Here is a 17,405-nt window from a genome sequence, read left to right on the forward strand (position 1 = left end):
GAAAATGAAAGAGGAGAGCAAAAAAAGTTGGCTTAAAGCTCAACATTCAGAAAACGAAGATCATGGCATCCGGTCCCATCACTTCATGGGAAACAGATGGGGAAACAGTGGAAACAGTGTCAGACTTTATTTTTTGGGGCTCCAAAATCACTGCAGATGGTGACTGCAGCCATGAAATTAAAAGACGCTTACTTCTTGGAAGAAAAGTTATGACCAACCTAGACAGTATATTCAAAAGCAGAGACATTACTTTGCCGACTAAGGTCCATCTTTCAAGGCTATGGTTTTTCCTGTGGTCATGTATGAATGTGAGAGTTGGACTGTGAAGAAGGCTGAGCGCCGAAGAATTGGTGCTTTTGAAGTGTGGTGTTGGAGAAGACTCTTGAGAGTCCCTTGGACTTCAAGGAGATCCAACTAGTCCATTGTGAAGATCAACCCTGGGATTTCTTTGGAAGGACTGATGCTAAAGCTGAAACTCCAGTACTTTGGCCACCTCATGCGAAGAGTTGACTCATTGGAAAAGACTCTGATGCTGGGAGGGATTGGGGGCAGAAGGAGAAGGGGATGACCGAAGATGAGATGGCTGGATGGCATCACCGACTCGATGGACGTGAGTCTGAGTGAACTCCGGGAGATGGTAATGGACAGGGAGGCCTGGCGTGCTGCGATTCATAGGGTCGCAAAGAGTCGGACACGACTGAGTGATTGAACTGAACTGAACCACATCAAGCTATAACATTTCTGCATAGGAAAAGAAAAAAAATCAACCAAATAAAAAGCAACCTATGGAATAGGAGAAAATATTGCAAATCATACATCTGATAAGAGGTTAAAATCCAAAATACATAAATAATTCTTACAACTCAATAGAAATACCAAAACAATCTGATTAACAAATGGATAATGGCACTGAGTAGACACTTTCCCAAAGAAGACATACATGTACACAATAAGGGACCCAGCATCAATAATTATCAGAGAAATGTAAATAAAAACCACAATGAGATATTACCTCACACTGTTAGAATGACTATCATCAAAATGACAGGAGATAACAACTAGCAAGCACTTGCCAGCTCCCATGATAGCACAAGCCAATTCCTTAAAATAACTTTCTCTCTCTCTCTCTGTTTTCCTCTTCTCTCCCTCCCCTTCTCTCCGCCTCTCTCTCTCTCTCTCCCCCTCTCCATATATATGTTTTCATTGCCAACCTCACAGGACATGCATCCAAGAATTCTCAAAAAGAGAAGAGAGAGGGTTGGAGAAAGGAGAGCTGGGAAAGAAGAGACAAGGGTGAAACCTCCCCTTCCCTCCCTTCCCCTCTGAAGAAAATTACCAGCCAGGGAAGTGAAAACATTTTATCTTTAAATCAAGTTCAGGATTGGATCATAACTTGGAACTGGATATCTTAATTTCTGAATTGAAACAAATTGTGATTGTACAATTATGGTTTATTGTTAGTATGTAAAAGTAAACCAGGGCAGGGAAACACTTGCTCCACTGAATATATTTGAAACAGACAAAAATTACACTTTTTGAATATATCCCAAGAGCCCTGTTCTTCAAGGTACTAATTACACAAGTATTTCTTTCTGTGATCAAAACACAGCCAAAAGAGACTTTCCTGGTGGTCCAGTCATTATGAATCTGCTTTGCAATGCAGGAGACACAGGTTCCATCCTTGGTTGGGAAACTATTAATAAGATCCTCCCTGCTGCAGGAGCAGCCAAGCCCTCAAACTACAATTACTGAGCCCATGTGCTCTGGAGCCACAACAAAAGATTCTGAATGACACAATTAAGGCCTGATGCAAGCCTTAAAAAATAAATAAATATTTTTTTTAATAAATATTTTTTTAAAGAGCCAACATTCAATTTTAACCTCAATTTAATGAATATTTCCACATTTCTTATAAATCTAACTGCATATATTTTTGGTTGCACTACCTAAAAATGTCTTTTATATGAAAACTTACAGGATAAATTCTTTAAAGATTTCCCCTAAAAGTTAGATTTTTCAGTACAAAAAAATGTATATTTCAATTTATAATAAAAATTATACTACCTTTAGTTCAACTAACGTGTATTGCCAAAGTACCGCATGCTACACATGTGCTAATGATAGCCAAGTGGATACTGCTTCTGCCCTCTAGAGTCACTGGCTGGTAGGGGCGACAATTACTGCATAAGTAAGTATGAAGTTATAAGTTTTGCTAAGCATTATCAAGAAAAGTATTGTGTGAGACTACAACAGAGGGTGATAATTTAGATCAATAAATTTAGGAACTGTCCCTCTGAGGAAGTGACATTTAAGCTTAGCCCCAAGGAGTGGGAGTTAATTAGTTCTGCAGAGAACAGGAGAAGTGCATCCTGACAAAGAGCAGCACGCCCCTCACTGGAGGTGAGAAGCCTTGGGTGTATCGAAGAAAACATAGCTTGAGTGTAAAGAGGAAAAGGGGGGGCTCTTGGTAAGGGATTCTGGGAATCAGTGAGATGATAAAGGGCCTTGGAGGACACAGTAAGAATTTTGGATTCTATCATAAGTTCAGTGGGGAACCATGAAATGATTTGAAGAAGGAAGCAAACAGTTTGATTTATGTTTTTTAAATGCCCACTTTGGCTACCATTTAAGGAACGGATCAAGGTGGACAAGAATGAAAGAGGGAAGAACTCCCCTTCCCCCACCAGATAGCTGCTGAAGTACTACAGTGGTCCAGGGAAATCATGGTGGCTGGTGGGCTAGGGAAGACTGGTGGATTCGGCCTTGATTTTGCCAGGTCAAGTGATGGGCTGGATGTGAAGAGTGGGTGGGGGTGGGGCGGGAAGTGTCGGAGATGACTCCCACTATAGGAAGGTCTCCACGTTCCCTTCTTTGCCCTCAGCCCTGAGCCGACTCTCAACCCATTCCCCCACCAACCTACCATCCATTTAGCACTTGAGTTCAGCAAAGCTGGCTTGAGGCATAAGCACATCTATCCACCACTCTGGAGTTGAAACATCCATATGAAGGGAGTGGGAAACTAGAGAAAAACACAGACCATGGCACTAAAACCATTAATAAGGAATAGCCATTTGACCTATGACTGATTTGCAAGCCACAATTATGGGCCCTAATGACAGCCCTTATCAATGCATGTTCTTTCTGACAGTTGCACTTACAGCAAGAATCTGTCATCTGAATATTAACATAATATTAAACTTTAAATAATATTTAAAATTTTAAGTGGTAATGATCCTAATTTATCACCCAAATCTGAAGTAATAATGAGAGCATTTGTCTTAGAAACACAGTGGTCTCTTGCTTTAACTATTTTTAAAGTTATGCCACTCATTTTATCACCACTGTCTGGTCCAAACTCAGATGATGCCCTGGTGCCAGAAATTGCACAGATGCATAAATCAGACAGAAAAGTACAACAGAATGTCTTGATAATGGGCTCTGAAGCATGCCAGAGAAACCTGTATTATAGCTGGAATAAACTTCAAATTGCTGTTTTAAAAGAGAAAATAAGGGGAAGAATGACTCCTGGATTTCTGACATGAGCAACCAGGTAGATGGAGTTAGCATTTATTAAGACATCACAGGCCAAAATGGGCAGATGAAAGAGGATAAGCAAGTTCCAAACATGCAGCATTTAACATGCCTGTGAGGTACCTGGGTGGGGTGATCAGTTTGGCAGTTGTATATGGGGAGCTGATGTTTAGAAGAAAGATCCAAGGTAGAAACAGAAAAAGATGTTACCTTGTTGGATCATAAATTATATGCAAAACTTTGTTAGGAGATAAGATTTCTAAACAAAATAAGTGTAAAGTGAACTGAAAAGAAGGTACAGGACTGAAAGGGAGACAAAGAGTAGAACCAGGACAGTAATGCCATAAAATTCAAGAAGAAAACAATTTGTTCAGTATTTTCTTTTAAGAACTAAATCTGGTTCTCATCAGTCGGAGCTCATTCACCCCACATTTGGCATACACTCACCCCACATTGGAGAAGGCAATGGCACTCCACTCCAGTGCTCTTGCCTGGGAAATCCCATGGATGGAGGAGCCTTGTAAGCTACAGTCCATGGGGTCGCTAAGAGTCGGGCACGACTGAGCAACTTCACCTTCCCTTTCCACTTTCATGCATTGGAGAAGGAAATGGCAGCCCACTCCCGTGTTCTTGCCTGGAGAATCCCAGGGACAGAGGAGCCTGGTGGGCTGCCGTCTATGGGGTCGCACAGAGTTGGACACAACTGACACGACTTAGCAGTAGCAGCAGCACCCCACATCTGGATACAAACACTTCTCCACCCTCTGCTCTCCTATAAATCTTCACATTTCACTAACTTTTTTTTCTTGCTCCTTCCCCCGCTGGGTTCAAACCACACAAGTTATGTTGGACATTTGCTCAAGAAAGCAAAGATAAGACACCAGGAGGTCTACCAGTTGGCCCAAGACAAAGCTCATTACTTCAAATCACTTCCGTACTCAGACTCCCAATTTTAACTTTGTAATTTCCTTGAATGAGGAGTTGGTGCAAGAAACAAACTAAAAGAGAGATGTTGGAAAGCAAAGATTAAAAGACAAAGAAAAAGAGAAAGAGAGAGAAACAGAGAAATACTTTAGAGAGATGCCTCTTCTACCAGATTATCATCTTAAAAATCTTTAGCCATGCTTTCAAATCTTTCCTTGCTAAATGGCCATTTTGAAAAAGAATTATCTCAATTTGGCATATAGCCTAAGATACCAAATAATTTAGAGGGCTTCTACTGCCTCAGGGAAATTCACAAAGAAAAGAGGAAAGTATAAGTTCAGGATTCCCTCTGATTTAAAAAGTGAACTGGATCATTCAAATCATTTCCAAATGGGCCTTAAAATTGTTTTACAGACAAGCAAAATTACTGTGGCTTGAATGTTTGTGACATTCATTGTATTTAGCGTTTGGTGATAGGTTGTATTTTTCCTTTTTGACATTAAAGATAATATCTGTGATTTGAAAAGTGAAAGCGTTAGTCACTCAGTCATGTCCAACTCTGCGACCCCATCAATTGTGGCCCACCAGGCTCCTCTGTCCATGGGATTCCACAGGCAAGAATACTGGAGTGGGTTGCCATTTCCCCCTCTAGGAGATCTTCCCCACCCTGGATCAAACTTGAGTCTCCTGCATTGTAGGCAGATTCTTTACCGCCAGAGCTACCAGAGAATTCAACTCCAAATTTTTGTTCTTAAGCACTTAATAACAGACTTTAGAATTGGATCTGTATGTGAGGCTAGCTCACATCTGAAACATCTACTTCTGCTTTATTGACTATACCAAAGCCTTTGACTGTGTGGATCACAACAAACTGTGGAAAATTGTTAAATAGATGGGAATACCAGACCACCTGACCTACCTCCTGAGAAATCCATATGCAGGTCAAGAAACAACAGTTAGAACTGGACATGGCAAAACAGATTGATTCAAAATTCGGAAAGAAGTACATCAAGGTTGTATATTGTCACCCTGCTTGTTTAACATATGCAGAGTACATCATGCGAAATGCTGGGCTGGATGAAGCACAAGCTAGAATCAAGATTGCTAGGAGAAATATCAATAACCTCAGATATGCAGATGACACCACTCTTATGGCAGAAAGAGAAGAACTGAAGAGCCTCTTGATGAAAGTCAAAGAGGAGAGTAAAAAAATTGGCTTAAAACTCAACATTCAGAAAACTAAGATCAAGGCATCTGGTCCTATCACTTCATGGCAAATAGATGGGGAAACAATGGAAACGGTGACAGACTGAGGGGCTCCAAAACCACTGCAGATGGTGACTGCAGCCATGAAATTAAAAGATGCTTGCTACTTGGAAGAAAAGCTATGACCAACTTAGCCAGCATATTAAAAAGCAGAGACATTACTTTACCAACAAAGATCCATCTAGTCAAAGCTATGGGTTTTCCACTAATCATGTATGGATATGAGAGTTGGACTTTGAAGAAGGTTAAGCGCCAAAGAATTGATGCTTTTGAACTGTGGTGTTGGAGAAGACTCTTAAGAGTCCCTTGGACTTCAGAGAGATCCAAAAAGTCAATCCTAAAGCAATCAGTCCTGAATATTCATTGGAAGGACTGTTACTGAAGCTGAAACTCCAATACTTTGGCCACCTCGTGCGAAGAGCTGACTCATTGGAAAATACTCTGATTCTGGGAAAGATTGAAGGCAGGAGGAAAAGGGGACGACAGAGGATGAGATGGTTGGATGGCATCACCGACTCAATGGACATGAGTTTGAGTAAGCTCCGGGAGTTGGTAATGGGCAAGGAAGCCTGGTGGGCTGCAGTCCATGGAGCCGCAAAGAGCGGGGCATGAGCGACTGAACTGAACTGAACTGTGAGACTAGCTACTACAAATAACTAATTATATGACCTTGAGCTAGTTACCCAGCCTCTCTAAGCCTAAAAGTCTGCATTTGTAAAATAAGTATGTACCTTCCAGAGCTGTTTTGAGGATTGGTGGTGGTGGTGGTTTTGTTGCTATGTCATGCCTGACTCTTGCAACTCCATGGACTAAAGCCCCCCAGGCTCCTCTGTCTGTGGGATTTTCCAAGCAAGAATACTGGAGTGTGTTGCCACTTCCTTCTCCAGGGGATCTTCTAGACCCAGGAATCAAACCTGGGTCTCCTGCATTGCAGGAGATTCTTTACCAACTGAGCTACAAGAGAACAAGATAAAAGATAGGACACAGTTAGCTACTTAACTTAATGAGAGTTTCTAATCATTGAATTTTACTGTCTTCCTAGGAGACCTTCACAAAATCATCCAGAAGTTATACATTCCATAGAAGACCTCACATTGAAGTGGGCAAGGAAGTAGGGCTTACATTATTGTCATTGCTGATATCAAATAGTGTTCTGATATTAATCATTGGAACACATATTGGAACCATACTAATTATTCAAGAAAGTAAATCCTTCAGGTTTCCAGGTAGGAGCATGACCTGTTATATGATGTTGACAGTCACCTGAAGCCCAAAAGAGAATATCCTCACCTCCCCAGGTTAGGATCATTAGATATTACATTCCTGGAGAACCATTCCACCTTCTCCTTTTTTCCTTGGTTTTTTTTTTTTTTTTTGGTTTTTTTTTTGTCAGTAACATATCTTTGAAAGCTGATAGAGGCAGTCCTGAGCAGCATAAAAGAATGGATATGAGCATCATTACAAGAATCTGATGATAGCAGACATATGGCCATTACACACAAAATAGGAAAAAGAAGAAAAGATCATTTACTTTAAGTTCCAGAAGTTTTATAAACAAAATCTGAACATTTTATTATTTAGTTTTAAAGATGAGTAAACAAAAACTGAGAAAGATTAAGCAACCTCTCTGAGGCATTTAATGATAGACAATAGAGCTGAGATTTGTGTCCAAGTATTTCCATCTTGACATAAAAATATCCTCTGATTCTTCACCACCCTATATTCACTTCCCTATATACACACCCTTTGCGTATAACTTCATACTTCCTCCCGTTATGTAGATAAAGTGTATCTTTTCACTCCTTCACTTTGAGTTTAGCCATACGATTTGTTGTTGTTGTCGTTCAGTCACTAAGCCATATCTGACTCTTTGTGACTCATAGACTGCAGCGTGCCAGGCTCCCCTGTCCTTCACTATCTCCCAGAGTTTGCTCAGATTCATGCCCATTGACTTGGTGATGCTATTTAACCATCTCATCCTCTGCCACCCCTCCTCCTTTTGCCTTCAGTCTTTCCCAGCGTCAGAGAGAGTCTTTTCCAATGAGTTACCTCCCTGCATCAGGTGGCCAAAGTATTGGAGCTTAAGCTTCAGTCCTTCCAATGAATATTCAGGGTTGATTTCCTTTAGGACTGACTGGTTTGATCTCCTTGAAGTCCAAAGGCCATATGACTTACTGTGGCCAATAGAATGAGGGGGAGGTAATTATGTTCCTAAGTCCTCAGAGACCTTGAGCACTTTCTGCTTGTGTTGTGGGACCTCTGCCATCACCATGAAAAGTACATATCTAGATATTTCCCAAGGGGAGGAGAATCACATGAAGTAGAGCCACTCCAGCCAAATCTAACCTCCTGCCAAACCCAGAGCTAGTCTGTAGATATAAAAGCTATAATATTAAGTGATGATCATTGCTGACCACTTAGTTTTGGAGTATTTGTTTTGCAGCAATAGCTGACAGATGCAGATACTATCAACATCCTGAGCTTGACATTATTCATATCAATGTCATTATGAAGACTTCCTTCTGTAGTCATGAGGATGGTAACACAGAAGGTCAGCTGCAAACATCTTTGACAAAGATATTAAAGGTATTGCTAAGAAGTCGAAAAAGCTCATTGCGATATTTGATCTCTTGTATTTGAAGAGGAGAAAATCTATTTGAGATTTTTCCCAGCCTGAATTTTTGCCTACATTTCCCCACCTTCAATCTTAGCTTTTGGTTACCGTGGCCTCCTTCATCATCATTTCCTAAGTCCAGTCAGCCCAGCCACGAATGGCTTTACTGAAAGTCCTGTCTTTTATCTTCTCTCACTCTGAGCCACTTAAGACTTTCAGTTGCAATTTTCTAAAGCAGACTAGGTCTTCATTATTTATGGGAGCCTGTTATTTATGAAGCAGTCTCTTGAACATAGATGTCACCTCCAACGTATTAAATAATAATTTCGTGGCTTTCCATCAGTAACAATCTGAGGAAGATGCAAAGCTATTTATTCAAACTGAAGGCTCTGTCATTAATCAGTAAGTCCCCAAGTGACTGTCTCCTTCTATGTGCACTCTTCTCTATCATCCCTTATACAGTCTGTTTTTGCTTTAGTTTTTTTCAGTTTTTCAATAAAACTGCAATGAAAAATTAGGATAATGATCTCTGGGGAGGATAAAAGCACCGGTGCTCCTCCTGAGAAAAGCTATCACAAGACGATCATAATAAGTCATCAGATGTATGACTCTTTATTTCTTAATTTAACTTGCTATGTAATGTGCCCATGTGTGTATGTAGATAAATGCATTCGTTTGTTTTGCTACTCCTAATATATTGAAAGCTTCTTAAAGATACGGACTGTGACTTCTCTTTCTCTGCAGCTCTAGTGCCCATCAGAGCCATGAGCATAATAGATGCTCCATAAAATATTTGGTAAATGAATGAAAAAAATCCTCATTCTGCACTGCTCAATGTTTCAACACAAATAATTTTTTTCAGCTGTGCCTTCCAAGTACAAGAAGCTGCAGAAACACCCAGCATGGCAGGGGACTCATGGGACTACTTTGTTAAATGTTTCACCTTCAGGGCACTACAGCACTCTCAAAGAGTAGGTGTTAACAGCTGCTTTAAAATTATTGACCCTAAAGCAAAAGCAACAGAAAACTTCCCTCCCCATGTGCCCCTATTACTTGCGAAATAAGCAGCTTTCCCATAATGCAGAAGCTCCTCCTTTTCCCATCTTTCCCTCTTCCTTCTTTGCCCTACCCTTCACCCCTAATCACACACACAAAACATCAAGTGTTGTTTGGATGATATTTACACTACGTGACTCTCTCACTCAGTTTGCTTCCTTGGGTGATCCTCAGAAAATAGAGGCAGAACACAAAGGTAAGTCCTCTCTGCTTCACTGAGAGGACTGGTACATCTGTGCTCCTGAGTCCACCTAAAGGGATGACTCACAACGTCCTTGGCTGGAATGGCTTCAGTTGTCTCCTGTTGTCTCTCTTTCAGGCTACCCTCACCCCATTCTATTTCTCAATTTGTACCAGAGTGATCTTTCTAAAACACGCATACTCCCCTATTTGACAACCAAAGTAGCTTCCGATGCAGAGAGAAGTAGTTGTTAACTTTTTATGGAGGACTCTTCCTGTACCATTCAAATACGCATGTGCATAAACCCACTAAACTTCACATACGATCTTAGACATTCCTTGGATCCCAGGGTTAAGATGTCTTAAACCAAAGAGAAGTTTCTACTCCTACACCTAGCATCCAAGTTCCTCCACAATTTCCCCAAACTATGTTTCTCAGCTATCTAATCTCCCCAAATTCTCCTAATTCCAAATAGATTTGCCACCCAGAGTGCTTTTCCCATTTACTTTTTCACACCTGACAAAACCAAAGTCAGAAACTCTGGATTCTAATTAGCTAAAGGATTTATTAAGTCACTTATAGTTTCTGAAGCTCAGTTTCCACATGTACAAATTGATGGAGCTGGCTTAGATCAGTGTTTCCCAAAATATGATAAGTGAGACACTAATTTTAGGTGGAACACAATCCATTAATGTTTATTTTAAGAATAGGTTGACTTTTGGACTCTGTGGGAGAGGGAGAAGAAGGTGAGATGATTTTGGGAGAATGGCATTGAAACATGTATACTATCATGTAAGAAATGAATCGCCAGTCTAGGTTCAGTACAGGATACAGGATGCTTGGGGCTGGTGCACTGGGATGACCCAGAGAGATGATATGGGGAGGGTAGAGGGAGGGGGTTTCAGGATTGGGAACTCATGTACACCCATGGCGGATTCATGTCAATGTATGGCAAAACCAATACAGTATTGTAAAGTAAAAATAAATAAATAAATAAAGAGCACACACAAAAAAGAATAGATTGGATGGCATCACTGACTCAACAGATGCGAGTTTGAGCAAACTCCAGGAGATAGTGAAGGACAGGGAAGCCTGATGTGCTGCAATTCAAAGAGCTACCTCTTTATTCTCCACAAGAGAAAAAGGTGGAAAAAAAAAAAAAGCTCTCCATTCTTAGGTGGAGACAACTAGAAAGAATTTGATATGAATTGCCCAACGTCTACCAGGAAAGTATTGTCAACTTACAGAATTCAGAGCTTGCTCGCTTGAGACTGGCATGACAGTTTTGTTGGAGTCAACTGATGGTGCAGCTATGGCTCAAAACATAAATGAGCATAAATTTTTTTCTTAATGACTAACACACACACATTCAAATCCAGATAGAAACTGCAGCTGCTCCCTCCAACTACTCTAAGTTTGATGAACAGATGGCAGGCTTCCTCTGGGAATGCAAGGATGTAGGGCTGTCTCATAGATAGAAATCACATAAAGTTAGAACACCAGGAGGAGTGGGTGTTGTGACTGCAAATACATTTAGAATTCCTGCAAAAATGGTCTGGGTCCCGTGTGCTGCATATCGTTCATGGCTATCGTGGTCTTTTATTTAAAATATTCATGAGTCAGAGGCCGTGTATCATTCAATCAGTAGAGATAGAGAGGATATAGATTTAGATATAAACATAGACATAGATATAGATATAGGCTTCCCAAGGTGGCTCAGTGGTAAAGAATCCACCTGCCAATGCAGGAGGTGCGGGTTCTATCCCTGAGTCAGAAAGAACCCCTGGAGAAGGAAATGGCACACCATTTCAGTATTCTTGCCTGAAAAAATATTTATATAGACAGAGAAGCCTGACAGGTTACTGTCCATGGGTCTCAAAGAATCTGACAAAACGGAGTGACTGAACACACACACACAGATATAGATTTTGAATTCAATATGTGATGATTGTTGCATCCAAAGAGATTAGAATTTCTAACAGATGAGGTTTTACTCTGTAATTTACCACATGATATAACTTACATGTGGAATCTAAAATAGGACACAAATGAACATATCCACAAAAAATATAACAGATTTACAGATATAGAGAACATATTTGTAGTTGGCAAGGGAGTGGGGGGTAGAAAAAGGAAGGATTGGGAGTTTAGGATTAGCAGACGCAAACCATTATATAGAAATAGATAAACAACACAGTCCTACTGCATAGCACAGAGAACTATATTCCAACATCCTATGAGAAAGAATATATATATATATAATATGTATATATATAACTGAGTCAGTTTGCTGTACAGTACAAATTAATACAACATTGTAAATCAACTACACTTCAATAAAATGTCCTCAAAAAAAGAAAATATCCTGGTTTCTCTTCAGATCAAATAAATCTTTTGCCTTTTCTCCATAATTTAAAAATAACCATCCTAACATCTCCACCTCATGCGAAGAGTTGACTCATTGGAAAAGACTCTGATGCTGGGAGGGATTGGGGGCAGGAGGAGAAGGGGACGACAGAGGATGAGATGGCTGGATGGCATCACTGACTCGATGGACATGAGTTTGGGTGAACTCCGGGAGGTGGTGATGGACAGAGAGGCCTGGCGTGCTGCGATTCATGGGGTCGCAGAGTCGGACATGACTGAACGACTGAACTGAACTGAACATCTCCATCTTTACATAAAACAAAGTCTAGGAATTGGGAGCTGTTTCCTTCCTTGAGATTTGTTTTGTTACATGTTGCTATTCCTTAATGTAAAATTAAACCTAAAAAGGAAAGAGGAAGTTGTTATTTAATGTGTATAGAGTTTCAGTTTCACAAGATGAAAGATTTCTGGAGATCAGTTGTGCAACATGAATGAACTTAACACCACTGATCTGTACACTTAGAGACTGTCAAGATGGTTTAAAAAATCAAGCCCAAACTGGGAAGTGTTGGAAGTTAAATCTGAAGAGCCTCCAATAATCTTGGATTGAAATAAACCCAGAAAAAGCAAATAAGAAAAGGACATAAAGAAAGCATGTCACATACATTCAAAGATGTATCTAGCTAATACCCTTTGGAGAGAAGCCCATTAAGAGGAATACAAGGCAATTCAGACTGAATGATGAAGCGATAGAAATTTTCAGGAGAAACGAAGGGACCCTACAAGAGATGTAGAAACATCACATGCCAACAAAGTCATTTATATGAGGGAATGGCTCTGATAGTAAAATATGGACCAGACGATAGTGGGTTTAGTGGAGGGGTAATGAACCAAGTACACATGAGACAATTTAGCCACTGGCTTCCCTGGTGGCTCAGAGGTTAAAGCGTCTACCTGCAATGTGAGAGACCTGGGTTCGATCCCTGGGTTGGGAAGATCTCCTGGAGAAGGAAATGGCAGCCCACTCCAGTATTCTTGCCTGGAGAATCCCATGGATGGAGGAGCCTGGTGGGCTACAGTCCATGGGGTCACAAGAGTCGGACACGACTGAACGACTTCACTTTCACTTTAGATCATAGCATACAGACTATCATCAGGAGATCCCTTCTAGCTTTTTCTAACTCCTTCATCTTCAATGTTTCATCTTTTTAGTGCTTACTTCTCAGAAAAAAAAAAAGGATCAATTTTAAAATCATTTTATTTCTTTCTTTATTTTTGGCTGTGCTGGGTCTTTGTTGCCGCGTGGGCTATTTTCTCTAGTTGTGGAGAGTGGGGACTACTTTCTAGTTGCAGTGCATGGACTTCTCATTGCAGGGGGTCCTCTTGCTGTCCAGCAGGGACCCTAGGGCACACCAGCTTCAGCAGTTGCAGCATGTGGGCAAAGTAGTTGTGGCTCCCAGGCTCTAGAGCACAGGCTCAATAGTTGTGGTGCACAGGCTTAGAAGCTCTGCGATATGTGGGATCTTCCAAGATCAGGGATCAAATCCATGTCCTCAGTTCAGTTCAGTACAGTGGCTCAGTCGTGTCCGACTCTTTGCGACCCCGTGAATCACAGCATACCAAGCCTCCCTGTCCATCACCAACTCCCTGAATTCACTCAGATTCACAATCCATGTCCTATAAATATTTAAAAACAAGCTCCTCAAAGAACAATGTGTATAAACCTGACTACATGTTGTAAAATTTAATGATAGGATGAGTAGCATACTCATTATAAATGATTCAATTCAGTTCGGTTCAGTCACTCAGTCGTGTCCAACTATTTGTGACCCCATGGACTGCAGCATGCCAGGCCTCCCTGTCCATCACCAACTCCCGGACCTTGCTCAACTCATGTTCAGTGAGACACTGATGCCATCCAGCCATCTCATCCTCGGTCGTCCCCTTCTCCTCCTGCCCCCAATCCCTCCCAGCATCAGAGTCTTTTCCAATGAGTCAACTCTTCTCATGAGGTGGCCAAAGTACTGGAGCTTCAGCTTTAGCATCATTCCTTCCAAAGAACACCCAGGACTGGTCTCCTTTAGAATGGACTGGTTGGATCTCCTTGCAGTCCAAGGGACTCTCAAGAGTCTTCTCCAACACCACACTTCAAAAGCATCAATTCTTCAGTGCTCAGCTTTCTTCACAGTCCAACTCTCACATCCATACATGACTACTGGAAAAACCAAAGCTTTGACTAGATGGACCTTTATTGGCAAAGTAATGCCTTTGCTTTTAATATACTGTCTAAGTTGATGATAAATTTTCTTCCAAGGAGCAAGCGTCTTTTAATTTCATGGCTGCAGTCACCATCTGCAGTGGTTTTGGAGCCCCCCAAAAATAAAGTCTGCCACTGTAGCCATCGTTTCCCCATCTATTTGCCATGAAGTGATGGGACCAGATGCCTTGATCTTAGTTTTCTGAATGTTGAGCTTTAAGCCAACTTTTTCACTTTCCTCTTTGACTTTCATCAAGAGGTTTTTTAGTTCTTCTTCACTTTCTGCCATAAGGGTGGTGTCATCTGCATATCTGAGGTTATTGATATTTCTCCCGGCAATCTTGATTCCAGCTTGTGCTTCATCCAGTCCAGCGTTTCTCATGATGTACTCTGCCTATAAGTTAAATAAGCAGGGTGATAATATACCGCCTTGACATACTCCTTTCCCAATTTGGAACCAGACTGTTGTTCTATGCTTGGAACAACTGTTGCCTCTTGACCTGCATACAGATTTCTCAGGAGGCAGGTCAGGTGATCTGGTATTCCCATCTCTTTCAGAATTTTCCACAGTTTATTATGATCCACACAGTCAAAGGTTTTGGCATAGGCAATAAAGCAGAAGTAGATGTTTTTCTGGCACTCTCTCGCTTTTTTGAAGGTCCAGTGGATGTTGGCAATTTGATCTCTGGTTCCTCTGCCTTTTCAAAAACCAGCTTGAACATCTGAAAGTTCACAGTTCACATATTGTTGAAGCCTGGCTTGGAGAATATTGAGCATTACTTTACTAGCATGTGAGATGAGTACAATTGTGCAGTAGTTAGAGCATTCTTTGGCATTGCCTTTCTTTGGGATTGGAATGAAAACTGACCTTTTCCAGTCCTGTGGCCACTGCTGAGTTTTCCAAATTGGCTGGCATATTGAGTATAGCACTTCCACAGCATCATCTTTCAGGGTTTGAAATAGCTCAACTGGAATTCTATCACCTCCACTAGCTTTGTTCATAGTGATGCTTCCTAAGGCCCACTGGACTTCACATTCCAGGATGTCTGGCTCTTGATGAGTGATCACACCATCATGACTATCTGGGTCATGAAGATCTGTTTTGTACAGTTCTGTGTATCCTTGCCATCTCTTCTTAATATCTTCTGCTTCTGTTAGGTCCATACCATTTCTGTCCTTTATTGTGCCCATCTTTGCATGAAATGTTCCCTTGGTATATCCAATTTTCTTGAGGAGATCTCTAGTCTTTCCCATTCTAATGTTTTTTTGTTTTTGTTTTTGTTTTCTATTTCTTTGTATTGATCACTAAGGAAGACTTTCTTATCTCTCCCTTCTATTCTTTGGAACTCTGCAATCAAATGGGTATATCCTTCCTTTTCTCTTTTGCCTTTTGCTTCTCTTATTTTCACAGCTATTTGTAAGGCCTCCTCAGACAACCATTTTGCCTTTTTGCATTTATTTTTCTTGGGGATTATAAGTAATAAATGTTAATAAAGTTTATAAGGCCATATAACTAATTGGTTCTTACTGAATGACTTTTTTAACATTTACTGAACACTTGTTATATAGATCTCCTATGACTGCAATCAAGAAATAGTGTAGTTCCAACATGGATGCAACACAGCCCCAGTATTCTTGCCTGGGAAATCCCATGGACAGAGAAGCCTGGCTTATAGTCCATGGTGTCACAAAGAGTCAGACACAACTTAGTGACTAAACTGCCATCAACATGAATTTTGGTTGATAGTTTCTTTTATGTTAATAAGTAAGAAGAAAGTGAAACCATAAAAACTTATGTCAAACTTGAACTAATTCTTTTCTCATTCATTATATAATTTTTGAATACTGGAAGAATGTTTCTTCAATTTCTTTTGTGCTGTTTTACAATATAATGACTAGAGACACAGCACATTTTTAAGTTTAATCTCCATTATTAATGCCTTCTCCATCTACTTTCTGCAGTCTAGACAATAAACAAAAGAAGGCAAGTTCTTGAAAGAAGAACCTCTTTTCTATTTCTTTTTCACTGTAACATAACTAGATGAAGGGACAGTCTTTCAAACTTAAGTGAAAATGGACATTGTTTCCAACTTAAGTGAAATAAATAAACAACATTAAGAACTCTTTCATCTAGCACAGAACACTAGTTATTTGTAGCATTTATTGATTTTGCTGGTATTAATGACCATAACTGATTTCGAATTACCACTGTGACATCACTGAGCCCAGAGTAAGGAAGAAATGAGTGACAGCATATTATTACATAGTATTTCCTCTATAGCGTTACAATAAACATAATCTCTAGAGCTTGGATAATAGTAACATGTAGTAAAATACTTATGGAGTCATGTTTTGAGTATTTACTACCTTTGTTTTATTTTTTAATGGCTGTTTTATTTTTCTTTCAAATTATAGTTGATTTGCAGTATCATGTTAGGTGTACGTGCTGTGGTGCTGGAGAAGACTCTTGAGAGTCCCTTGGACAGCAAAATCAAGCCAGTCAATCCTAAAGGATATCAACCCTGAATATTCACTGGAGAGACTGAGGCTGAAGCTAAAGCTCCAATACTTTGGTCACCTGATGCAAAGGAGCTGACTCACTGGAAAATATTGAAGGCAGAAGAAGAAGGGGGTGGCAGAGGCAGAGAAGGTTAGATAGCATCCCAACTCAATGGACATGAATCTGAGCAAACTCTGGGAAAGAGGGAAGGACAGAGACTCTGAGACAGGGTCACAGAGTAGGACATGAATCAGCAGCTGTGCAACAAAAACAGCCATCATGTTAGATGTACAGCATCCTTCCCCTTCAGTAATCTGAGTTTGTTTTCTATGTCTGTGAGACTCTCTCATTTTGCAACTGTTTATTTGTATCTTCGTTTTGCAACTAAGTTTATTTGTACCATTTTTTTTAGATTCCAAATATAATAATATACTTGTCTTTGTCAGACTTGCTTCACTTAGTATGATAATCTCTAGATTCATCCATGTTGCTGCAAATGGCATTATTTCATTTTTTTATGGTTGAGTAACATTCCATCCATATGTATATATGTATATTCCATCCATATATATATGATAGAATTTTATATATATATATATATATATATATATATATATATATATATATATACACACACACACACACACACACCACACCCCAATGTTCACAGCAGCACTGTTACAACACCCAAGACATGGAACCAGCCAAA

The sequence above is a fragment of the Ovis canadensis genome, chromosome 6 (assembly GCF_042477335.2).
Source record: "Ovis canadensis isolate MfBH-ARS-UI-01 breed Bighorn chromosome 6, ARS-UI_OviCan_v2, whole genome shotgun sequence".
In the NCBI taxonomy this organism is placed as follows: Eukaryota; Metazoa; Chordata; class Mammalia; order Artiodactyla; family Bovidae; genus Ovis; species Ovis canadensis.